Genomic DNA, 11,773 nt, shown 5'->3' with positions numbered 1-11,773 from the left:
AGAATTGTGTGTGTGTGATAATGAAACCGGCCAAAATTCCACCATCACTCTTTTATTCCGTGAATCATTTTCAGCTTTCTTCTCAAAAAAGTTTAGTTTTCATAAATCCTTCGACAGCAAAGGGTGTATGTGAACTTTTTTGATTTTATTAATCAAATAAACACTATATGACAATAAATAAGTGATTATTGACAGAAATAATTTTAAACTTTTAGAAATACCATTGACTAAAATTAATAAAAAGTGAAAAATATAAAACTTAAAAATAAAAACATTATAATGTAGTGATATCATTTTTGACAAAATGGTAAGTTTTTCTTCATATTTTTAAAAGTACATAAAAATGATATTTTTTCTATGAAATATTTTGAAAATCAAATATTTATTTTGCCAAGATCAAAAATTTAACCCTCTGGGGCAAAGATAAAAATATTTGGCGAAAATTGTCGCCCCAATTTTTTTGACATTGTAATTGAGATGTAATTTTAAAATTATTAGTTTTTCTCAATCTAAAAGTACAATTTTCTTTATCGTATCTTAAGATTTTATAATTAAATATTTTTTTATATTATTTATGAAGTTCAACATTAAGTATTCTAACTATTTTAACAATTTAGAGAAATGAAAACTTTTAAATCTTTTAGGTATTAATCTGTAAGTAAAATCCTAAAAAATTATATAGTTCATTATTTTAAAACTAATTGCTTCGGCCCTAGCCTCTAGTAGAGCGCGAAGGAGGTCGAGAAACTGGTCTTAAACCAGCCCAATACATTATTGCACATTATTACAAAAATATTACACAAAAAGGCCAGTGGCGTGCGAAGCACTTTGTCTAGGGGGGGGCATTTTGAAGATTTTGTAAAATTTTGCCCCCCCCTAAAGCAAAGTGCCCCGGGGGGGCACTTTGCTTTAGGGGGGGGCATTTTGATTATAATATATACTAATTTTAAATAAGGGCGTTTTAAGGGGTGGGATTATTTGATTATTGGCCTTCTAGTCCTTATCCCTTCTTCCCCATACCTTCCACCATCCATATTTCCCATTTATATCCCCCATCTCTTACCCCCCATCCTTTTCCCACCATCATTTCTCCCCCATCCCTTCTCTCCACCCTGCAATGACTGAAGGGATGGGAGCTAGAAAGCATCTTCGAAAAAAAAGTATAGAAGATAATTTAACCTCCCCCCCCCCCCCCCCCCAACCAAAAAACATTTTTAATGGGTGGAAGGGGATGTTATAAAATCTCAGCAGGAAGGATGAATAATCCCATTAAAAAAATAGGGGGGGGGGGGGGGAGATAAAAACACTCATTTTGGAAATAATTTACCAAAAATTTACCTAACATGTAAAACTGAATTTAAATATTTCTTTATTGTATGACAACAAGGATGATAACATCTATAAGTAGCAAAGCACAAAAAATCATTAATAAGAATACAGACAAGAAGATTTAAAGAGCATTTGTTGAAATAAATATATATTTTAGGTTGAAAAAGTCACAAATTCTTTTTCCTGTATGTTGTGTGATGACAGTCAAAGTAAATTACATACTGGATGCTCGGAACAACAAGAAATTTTATTTTTTTTGATATTATAATGCACAAAAAAATTTATCGTACCATAAAAACCAAAGATATAAAGAACTATGTTAAAAATAAAAATTACTTGTCCTTTCATCTACAGATTTAAAAATATCTTAGGAATATGGAAAACTTGTGTATAGTCTCTTTCGTGGCAACGCCTCTTAAGGGGCATTTCGTCGTATTTTCACAGTAGCTTTTAATAGGTTATTATAGGTTAAGTTAGCTTAGGTGATTTCTCCGCAGGGTTAGGCAAATAGACCCGCAGGATCTATAAATAGGGGAAATGCTACTGTAAAATACAACGAAACACCCCTTAAACGCCCCCTAAAATCAATTAAAGACAACAAGAGTGGCGTATTTTATCAAGTTAGGAATATAAAGTGTAGTTAGTTTTAAGGGTTTTTAATGAAAATTGCCATAAAAAAAACATATCTTTTTGTGAGGGTATGTACACAAAAAAAATGATAAACTTATCTTAAACATCATATGACATCATACCTAGTTATTCATTTAGACAGAAATACAGTGTTGAGAAAAGGCTCAGATAAATATCAATGCTGTTTCTTTTTTATATAAAATAACTTTTTGATTAAATATTTGATGTTTACAATGTGATAAAAAGCAGAAACCATTTTGAAGGGCGCAAAGCGCAAATTTTTTTCGTCAAATATGCAGGGGGGGGAAGGGTTTTTGGGCTATTTATTACACTAGTCCCCAATATTTCATATAAATATTCTTATTCGTTGGCTCAACAACTTTGGGAACTATAATGGAATTTTGATTGGTTGGTTAATTAAGTTGAGTTTCCATACGTTTCATCCACTAATTGTAATCTATATAAGGGGTAATTTTGTGCATCATCATTGGGGATGTACAAAATTTCTTTGGTAAAAAGTTTACATTATCCAAATAAAATACTTCCTATTACCTGGTTTGTTATGTTCAGCAAAAAGAGATTATAACCTAATTTGTACACTAATTCAAAAATTTGGTAAGGTTAAATGATTGGTAACTGTCTGTTTGGCGCGAAGCGCCAAAATTTTTTTTGGGGGTATTTCTTGATCTTTTTTTTGGAAACTGGGATAGTTTTGCTTTTTGTAGGGTAGGGGGCAAAAAGGGGCATTTTTGATTACCAGGGGGGGGCAAAACGGGGCATTTTTCAACATTTAGGGGGGGGCAGGGGGGGCGGTGGCTAGGGGGGGGCAGGGGGTGGCGTTTTGGTCGCTAGGGGGGGGCGATTGCCCCAAATGCCCCCTTCGGTTCGCACGCCACTGAAAAAGGCCCTCATTAAAATCTAAAATAAACAATTTTTGGAAGAAAAAAACACACTACCTAAAATCAAAGCTAGCCCCTGCAACTAGAAAAAACTTGATGGATGAAGTAATTATAATTTTTGTTTGTCTAGCTATTATACACCGACATTATTTAGACATTACATTTAGGTCAGACATTAATAAATTATAATAGAAAAACTTTTTGGATCCAGGTTATTTCGGATTATAATTAAGTCATTTTGCTATAACTAATTTCTCAAAATTATCTTTGTAAAAACAATTGTTTTTACTTGCTTAAAGATGGATGTAAAATAGTTTTCCTTCGTATAAAAAGTATAAAACAACCTAAACTGTCCAAAACAACCCTGTCATAAAAACCGTATAACTAACTAACTGGTTAAAACTCAAGTTTATTTTGTCTTTCTGGGTATCTATCTATATGGCCGGCTAGCCCGCTTGCCATCTGGAGAAATTTGACCCCTACAGTAACTATGATAAAATCGACCTAATTTTTATAATGAATCATATAAAATATCATAAAATAGGGTTGCTTTTGTTTCAAATCAAAGGGACATTTTCATGAATTGAATTATAAAAAAATAATAACTTATATCATGTACTTTTCAAATTGTATTATGTACCATCTCAAAGTGTGTATTATTTTTTATGTTAAATTATTATATTAGTTATTTATCGCATCGTATTATAGACAGTTTCCCGCGGATATTTAATTAAAAAATTATAAGATTAAAACTGGTTTTGTTAGCCCGAAGGACCGGTTTAACAAAACTTGTACCTATTAATTTTATGATTTTTATTTTGATATTCGTGGAAAAATATCTGTAATACGATGCTATATATGATTCAGTATGGCTAAAAGAACCGGTTTTAATCCAGCGGATAATAATCCCTTTCTAAGCAACACTGGAAAATCATTTATAAAAAATCAAAATTATGATGAAAATATTGATGTCTAAATAACAAGTATATGTCAGGTGACGTGTCGCGTCGCGGAAGCGAGACACTCTGTAATTAAATGCTACCTATTTCATATTAAACAACAATATATTCATTCATTTTCTTATATTTGTTATTGTTTTTTATGTCAATAACACCTTTAGGTAGTCTACATTTAGTAAATAGCCTATAATTAAGTTTTGCCGAGTTTATTCATTTTTTTAAAAGAATCATAATTGTATGGTTTTACCTTTTTTGTTTGTAATTTTAAAAAATTACAAATGTGAAAGTGGGATAACCCCGGGGGGCTCTCCCCTAGAAATGAGCCGATACTTGTCAATAAAAACAGCGAGGTGCCGTGGGGATAGTTTAGAAAAAGATTTATTGATTTATTTTTTTTTCAATGTTTGAGTTTCGGATGATTTTTTTTATTATTTTTGAGGTAGAAGTTTCTAAAAAAAATTCTTAACCTTAGAACCCTCAAAATATTTTGTTTAATTTTTTCTCTTTTTTCTGCAGTGTGCACGGCGAGTTAAATCACTACTAATTGGATTTCTGCTATGTAAGAAATTTATCCAATAAAAATCAGGGTTGCCACATTTTGTCGATATATTTTTCCAAAGTTTATAGTGATTTTTTACATGTAATAAAACAATTTTTGAAGTTTAATTATAGCTTAAGATAAAGAAAACTAGTTTATTTATTTATATTAATTCTTAAATTAACTGCTTTATACATAAAATTTCTCAAAAATGACGACTAAAGTTTAAGAATTTTAAAGTCTGATAATCTTTAAAATAGAGCTTTTACACTTATTATTTTGAAAATATTTAAAAGAAAATACATTTTTAAATATACCCTAGCAATTTCTTTTCATTCTGATAACTAAAACCAATTATCTTAACACTTTTTAAAAATGGGGTCATTTATGTAATTATTTTCCATAAGGTATGTGTTCTTCAAGACTTTAAAACATGAATAGAACACTAAAACTTGGCATGGAAGTTGCTCTAATATGGTAAAATGTTGAACTGTGAAGAAATTTTATTGAAACCACCCCTTATATCAAATTTTCATATCGAAATTTGCCAGGGGATTGATATACCTTCCTACACCCTGTTTTGTACACTTTCGTTTTTGACCCCAACTCCCTACAAAAAGTATTGAAATTGTGAAGAAATGGCTGCAAAACTGCTGTTGCCGCCGAAAACTGGTTATCCCCCCAAAAAATTTTGCTTGTTCTTACTTAATCAGACAATTTTGTAAAACTTTAAGGCTAAGCAAGTAAAATCAATGTCCTAGTTGGACCCAAGTATAACTGAGATAAGCAAGCCTAAAGTAGAAACCAATCCATTGCTTTGAGCTAAGAAGGAAGGCTGAAATTACGGGTATGACGGTACTAACCACTACCGCACGTAGTATAGCTTGATATCTTATGGTCAGACATGGATTTACACAGTCATATTTAAAGTTTTAATTTGTGCTTTAGAAATAAGTTAAAGTGCTCTTAAAACAGAGTTATACATGGACATCCAAGCTTTTTCATTTTTTTATGGGGGGGGGGGGGAGGGGGTGGAATTGTAAATTAAAACTTTGGGGGTAATCTTTATAACATAGAGGCAATGACGTCCAAGCTATTTTTTATTTGTAATTTTATTTTTATATTATTTTTTTAAATTTATCTTCATTTGAATATTATAAAGAAGGAATCTGTAACATTAGGATTTAAAAAAACATTTAAATATTTTTTTTTTTTTTGGGGGGGGGGGTGAATTTAAAAAATATATATATAATCCAAAGTCTAAGAAAGGAGGACGAAACCACATGTATTGAAATATTTATGAAAATATTCAAAAGTTTCAAAGTGGCAACTCTGTTTTGACAATATTCTTACGCGGCATTCACGCGTATTCCCATTGGTATTTCAAGTATATTGAAATGAATGGAAATTTTCTCTAATGTTTTGCAATGAACGTGATTATTTGTAACTTATAAATTTTATATTTTTACCTTGTTTTTATCTAAAATTCATCTTTTTATCAATTTTAATCTTATTATATTTTCAGATTTTTAAATTTTATTTAAAAGTTTTTCAACCCCACCCTACAGTTAACAACACGATTACAATTAATTCATATACAAATGTTCTGTGATAATTTGACACTAAGTGACTTTAGAACTCTATAGCATTTGTGTGATGTTTGATTTTTCATTTGAGAAAAGGTAACAGTCTAAGTTACGGTGTGTGGTGTTTTGACTTGAGCCTATCAAGGCGAAAAAAAGATAGATAGATAGAATATAAATACTAAAGGGGAAAAAATTGTTTATTCTAAGGAATAAATACATTCATTTATCAGTAGTATAGCTTCTCTATGAAATGTTGTCAGTCTGTCTGTTCGTCCGCCCAAGGGCTTTTTGATACCTTAATATTTTTTCTTTTAGCCCTTACGATATAACACTTTTTTCCTTATTGAGCATAACTTGTTTTTGTTTTTGATGATAAAAAATGCGCAAAAATAATTTTCTGCGGAATATTATTAGGTCTTTGTTGCAATTCTCAAAATAAATTAGCTTAATTCATTGTAATTAAGAGACTTTTAATGAACATAAAAGCTTACTATTAAATGTAAAAAAGCTAAGATATTTGCGAAACAATGTTAAACATTTTTGCAATAGTCCATATCAGAAATCTTAGGAAATGGCAAAATAAAAATACTTTTAGGTAACTAAGCATTGCATTGCAAGTTTTTTCTGTCTTTTTTGCTTCAGAAATTTCAAGAGTTAATATACTTTTTGCATATAAAGTTTTAAACTCAAATCTTTTTTGTTACTTAGAAATTTTTAAGTAGGTATTTAGTATTTATTATAAGAGGCAAAAAGTTGTTCATTTTTATGACTTCAACTGTAAAAAAGCCATTAGATTTTTGCTACCTCTTGAGTACCTCTGGTAATGAGTGCTAAGCACTTGAATATATAAACTCTAAAGTAAAACAAAAGGGGAGCTTTTTATAACCTTGTTCACTTCTTAATGATTACAGGCTTTTAAAAGTCCCCCCTCCCCCTTTCCCAAGTTTTAAAACATTTAGTATTTTATGTACAAGATAGGGTTTGGAGGTTAGGTACTAAGTAATGTTTTTATGGCGCTTTTTTATGACTTTGATTTAAAATAAGTTTCATCTTGAAAAAAAAGGTTGTTTGAAATGTCCAAGCAATCGACCTTGATTTTAAGACCTCCATAAATCTTGTTCCAAAAATTAATTTTCGGTTTCGAAGATTTTTTGCATTTAATTTTGAAAGATTTTTGGTGAAATTGCATTTTTGATTTTTATAAAGAAAATGTATGGATAGATAGATAGATAACAAGGTAAATTTTTAAGATATCAATGGAAAAAAATATAGCTGTCCCAAATAGCAAATAGTGCGACGTGGTCATGCTAAAAGATAATTTCGTAAACACGTCGCTGAAAAAAAAAATGTTTTACTGTCTACTAAAAAAGAGAAAGAAGGTGGAAAAATGTCACTCTCTCTCTCTCTCTCTCTCTCTCTCTCTCTCTCTCTCTCTCTCTCTTTCTCTCTTTCTCCTCTTTCTCTCTTTCTTCTCCTCTTATCTCTCTTTCTCTCTTTCTCTATCTCTTTCTCTCTTTCTCTCTTTCTCTCTTTCTCTCATTCTCTCTTTCTCTCTTTCTCTTTCTCTCTTTCTCTCTTTCCCTCTCTTTCATCTCTCTCTCTTCTCTCTTCTCTCTTTCTCTCTTTCTCTCTTTCTCTCTTTCTCTCTTTCTCTCTTTCTCTCTTTCTCTCTTTCTCTTCTCTCTCTCTTTCTCTCTTTCTCTCTTTCTCTCTTTCTCTCTTTCTCTCTTTCTCTCTCTCTCTCTCTCTCTCTCTCTCTCTCTCTCTCTCTCTCTCTCTCTCTCTCTCTCTCTCTCTCTCTCTCTCTCTCTTCTCTTTCTCTCTCTCTCTTTCTCTCCCCTTTCCTCTCTCTATTTCATTCATTTAAGTTAGCCTAGCCTAGACGTAAACAAAGCCTTAAATGTAAAATTGACTAATATCCTAAAAATGTCCTGAGCTAAAAATCTAATTATACTTAAGCCGATCTGTCATTTTGAAAATACAGCTTCTTACAATTTTAAGTTTTTTGAACTCTTTGATCTCTTTGGGGGATTTTTTTATAAAAAATATGAAATTATATGATGCTTAAGAAAGATTAAAACTGTAGGATATTTTTAAACAAAGCATACCTTATCTTTTTTGATAATAATGTCAAAAAAGATACATAAATTTTGCTTAATTTATATAAAACAAGCCTCATAATGTACATTAATCTATTAGTATTTGCATCTATACATAATTTTCATTGCCGTTTTAAATAGAATATAACACTAAACTTTCTACCAAGTCTAGACTGGTTAAACTACTGTGACAAAATAGATTTTTAGAACTGAATTTTAAACTAGTAGAATAAATGAGTATCGTATTACATTAAAGCCCCTCTTTTTCTATTATTATATAAGACTATTCCCTCTCTAGATATTTTATACAGCTTTATTTTTGGCCGATACTATTTAGTAAGTAGATTAATTCAAGAATTTGATGTATAAGGAATCTTTAAAATTCCTTAATGATAATTTTTCACAAAACCTCTCATATTGGCTATTAATAGGTTGTGTGATCTTCTAGATTTAGGTTTAAAGGGGTGAAATGGGGGAAGAGGTAGGGGGCAGGGGATTTTATCAAAGTTTGAAAAAAATATTTATGTTTAGCTATAACTAACATTGAGTAATTTTCTTCATTTCATTAATAATACATAATAGTTCTGGCATATATGGTTTCATTTTGGCTACCTTCTTTCTTTTTTTCTCTTACATTAATCTATCACTTAAATGCTAGAAAATCTATCAGTGTATAAACCAATTGATAGGTTGATCAGAATATACATATTCAATTGGTATAGCATTTCAGCAGATATAGGCATATATTTTTAGGGTCTGGTGTTACTTGAAAACTACATGGTTGAAAATATATTTTTGAAAAAAAAACAAGTTAAATTTAAAATGAATAAGAAATCAAAATAGTTTCATAATTTTTAATAAAATCTTTCCATGAAACTATCCCTTGTTAATATAATGATTTTTAGTAGTATTGTCCAAACAATTTTAGTGGTTTAAGTCTCAAATTTCTCGCTTTATAAACTTTTATTGTTCAGTTGCTCGTTTCAATATTATTATTTTTTTTATTTGTAATACTTTAATAGTATGCACAGTTTTAGTATAGTTTATTTCACAAACCAGATTTGAATAAAATAAAGCTTTTTTAAACTTTTTATTAGGGTTGGGCCGGATACTTTTTTGGCCGGATACCGGATATCCGGCTGATTTCAAATGCCGGATATCCGGTAACCGGCTGGATATCCGGCCAACGCCGGATATCCGGCAAATATCCGGTTATCTGGCCAAATTACCGGATATCCGGCCGGATAACCGGCCAAATTACCAGATATTAACCCTTACAGATCGGGGGGGGGGGGGGCTCCAAGAGCCCCCCCCTCTAGTTTTTTCAATCTCATTTTTTTTGTAGGTAAGATGGTGAGCTGTAACTTCATGACTTTTTAAGTTTAGTAATTATACGTCGGCAAGAGTTGATTTTATTAGGATATCTGGTCTGTGTCGGTCGTGGTGTCCGGTCAAAGTCGGTTGGGTAGCAAAAAAAATTTGAAAAATTCTAAATAAATCTTAATTTCTACATTATGACTTCTGTGTATAAGGTAGAAACCTAACTTTTTTTTGGTGAATACTTAGATATCAATGACCTTCTGAGAAAAGTGGTGTTATGACCGTTTGACCGCTCCCTGACCGACTTTATGACCGATTTTTGTCCGGCTTTTACTACAGACATATATCATGAATATCGTGGCTTCTATTACAGCTAGAGACCTATAATTTTTTTGGTATATCCTTGAGCAATAACTAACAGATAAAAATATTAATTAGCGCCGCCAACCGCCGTTTTACCGCCGTAACCGCCGAAAATGGCGGTTTCCGTTATTTGCCGTTTTTCGGCGATGATCAGAAAAAGTAATTTTTTTGTTATGAAAAATAAAAGTTCGTCCTAAAATTTGGTCATCCTAGCTGCAAAATTGGCCGCTCTACAGCTGTTTTAAAATTTAGCGGCTGGCCGCTAAAAAGCGGCTAAGGAGCGGTCTGGCCGCTATGACTGGAAAAAGTAATTTTCTCTAAAAATACACATGAACCACCAGAAAAAAATTTTACGTCTTTATCTGTACCAGGAGCCGAGATAGAGGGGGAGGCTCTTGGAGCCCCCCCCCCCTTCCCCCGATCTATTAAGGTGGGAATTGGGGCCCGATCTGTAAGGGTTAAAGTAGTAAAAAAAAATTTCTTCAGAAATCTTATATAAATTTACATAAAGTTAAACTTATTCAGAAAAAATGTTCTTCTAGCTTCAATAATAAGAAAATTATAGCCATTTAAGATTTAAAAAAGCAGAGATTTTTGGTGTAAAGTATAAAAGATTATAGAGCCGGATATCCGGCCGGATAGTTTCAATATCCGGTATCCGGCCGGATATTGAAAATGGCCGGATATCACATTTACATTTTTCGAAAAATAGGTTTTCTACCTTATGTATTTTTTATTCCAATTTTTATGTAATTGGAGTAAATGTTTTGAGAATAGTTATTCAACGCATCGTATTATTAACAGCTTTCCACGGATATTAAAATTGAAAATTAAAAGGTTAGCAAAACTGGCATTAATTTATAATTTTTATTTTAATATTCGTTAAAAATTGTCTGTAATACGATGCGATACTTGAATTTTCATTATGTCTTAGTACCGGTTCTAATCCAGCGGATATTAATCGGTTTTCGAAGCCATACTGGAAAGATTTTTCTATTTTCTACATCACAAATATATCATTTTTATATGTTTCACAATTATAGTAAAAAGTATATGAAAGAGAGAAAGATTTTTACATTTACAGCAAAGATGTAAAACATTTTGCAGTATTTTACTGCTACAAAAAAAGGATTCTTACAAATATTTGCTTTAGTATCGCAACTAGAACATAAAAGGACGTAAGGCAGGGCAGTTTTAGAGTAGCTGCGTTGTTAAAATTTGAATTTTTAAGAGCGGACTTCCTCTGATGTTTAAGCAGATACAAATCTATAAAATAATTTAATTTTTCAACAACATATGGACAAACATAAGAGACGCGCATATTTATATTTATATGTAAGTGGACATTTTTTTGCATCACTAATCCCCCCAGCAAGAAAATTCTTCCCCCTTCATCTGGCATCACTAAACCTCCCCCACCAGTTTTTAAATTTAAACATTGATCGATTTTAGCGATGATCAACACTAAGCTTTATTATTAGTTCATTTTTTTTCTTTTTTGCAAAGATGTTTTAACTAACCTGATACTAATTATTCTAAATCTTAAACTTTATTAAAGCCGGGCATTGGTCATCGTTTTGCGAAAAATTTAGCTTACTGCGACAAATAAACAATATTTTAAGCAGGGTCGATTGATTAGCAACCAATTTAGGTCATTTTCGACAGTTTTTCAGCTATTTTCATTTATATTTTTGTTTTAATTTTTTCTCTATGCAGAATTTTAACAACTTTAATTGCGTTTAAAATGATAATTTTCAATGTGTAATATCAGTCATTTTTTAGCGTTGAAAAAAACCCCGATCAATGAACGTAGTAAAAAGCTAAAATGTAAACAAATATTAGAGTGTGCACATATGTAAGCTTTTTAGGGACGGCAGATAAATTATCTTAAAATCGAAAAAAATATTAATGCATTTTCCAGTATGGCTTCGAAACCGATTAATATCTGCTGGATTAGAACTGGTTCTCAGTTATACTGAAAAATCGTTTATAGCATCGTATTACAGACAATTTACCATAGATATCAATTTTAAAATCATAACAAATCTCT

General features: G+C 31.2%; 1 protein-coding gene across 4 annotated transcripts in view; it reads left to right on the top strand.

The window, feature by feature from the left end:
• Positions 1-11,773, top strand: part of LOC145328225 (cytohesin-1-like) — a 53,321-nt gene continuing 41,548 nt past the window's right edge. For 2 of the 4 annotated variants that reach the window (XM_080171832.1, XM_080171833.1), the window contains exon 1: positions 1-307. The gene's annotated coding sequence lies outside the window, so the exon portion shown is untranslated. The remainder of the gene's footprint in view (positions 308-11,773) is intronic. The other 2 variants (XM_080171830.1, XM_080171831.1) reach the window with 1 other exon arrangement.

The sequence above is a fragment of the Acartia tonsa genome, chromosome 9 (assembly GCF_053477335.1).
Source record: "Acartia tonsa isolate MP-2025a chromosome 9, ASM5347733v1, whole genome shotgun sequence".
Classification (NCBI taxonomy): Eukaryota; Metazoa; Arthropoda; class Copepoda; order Calanoida; family Acartiidae; genus Acartia; species Acartia tonsa.
The sequence above is the reverse complement of the archived record's forward strand: the minus strand, read 5'-3'. Positions and strand labels throughout refer to the sequence as shown.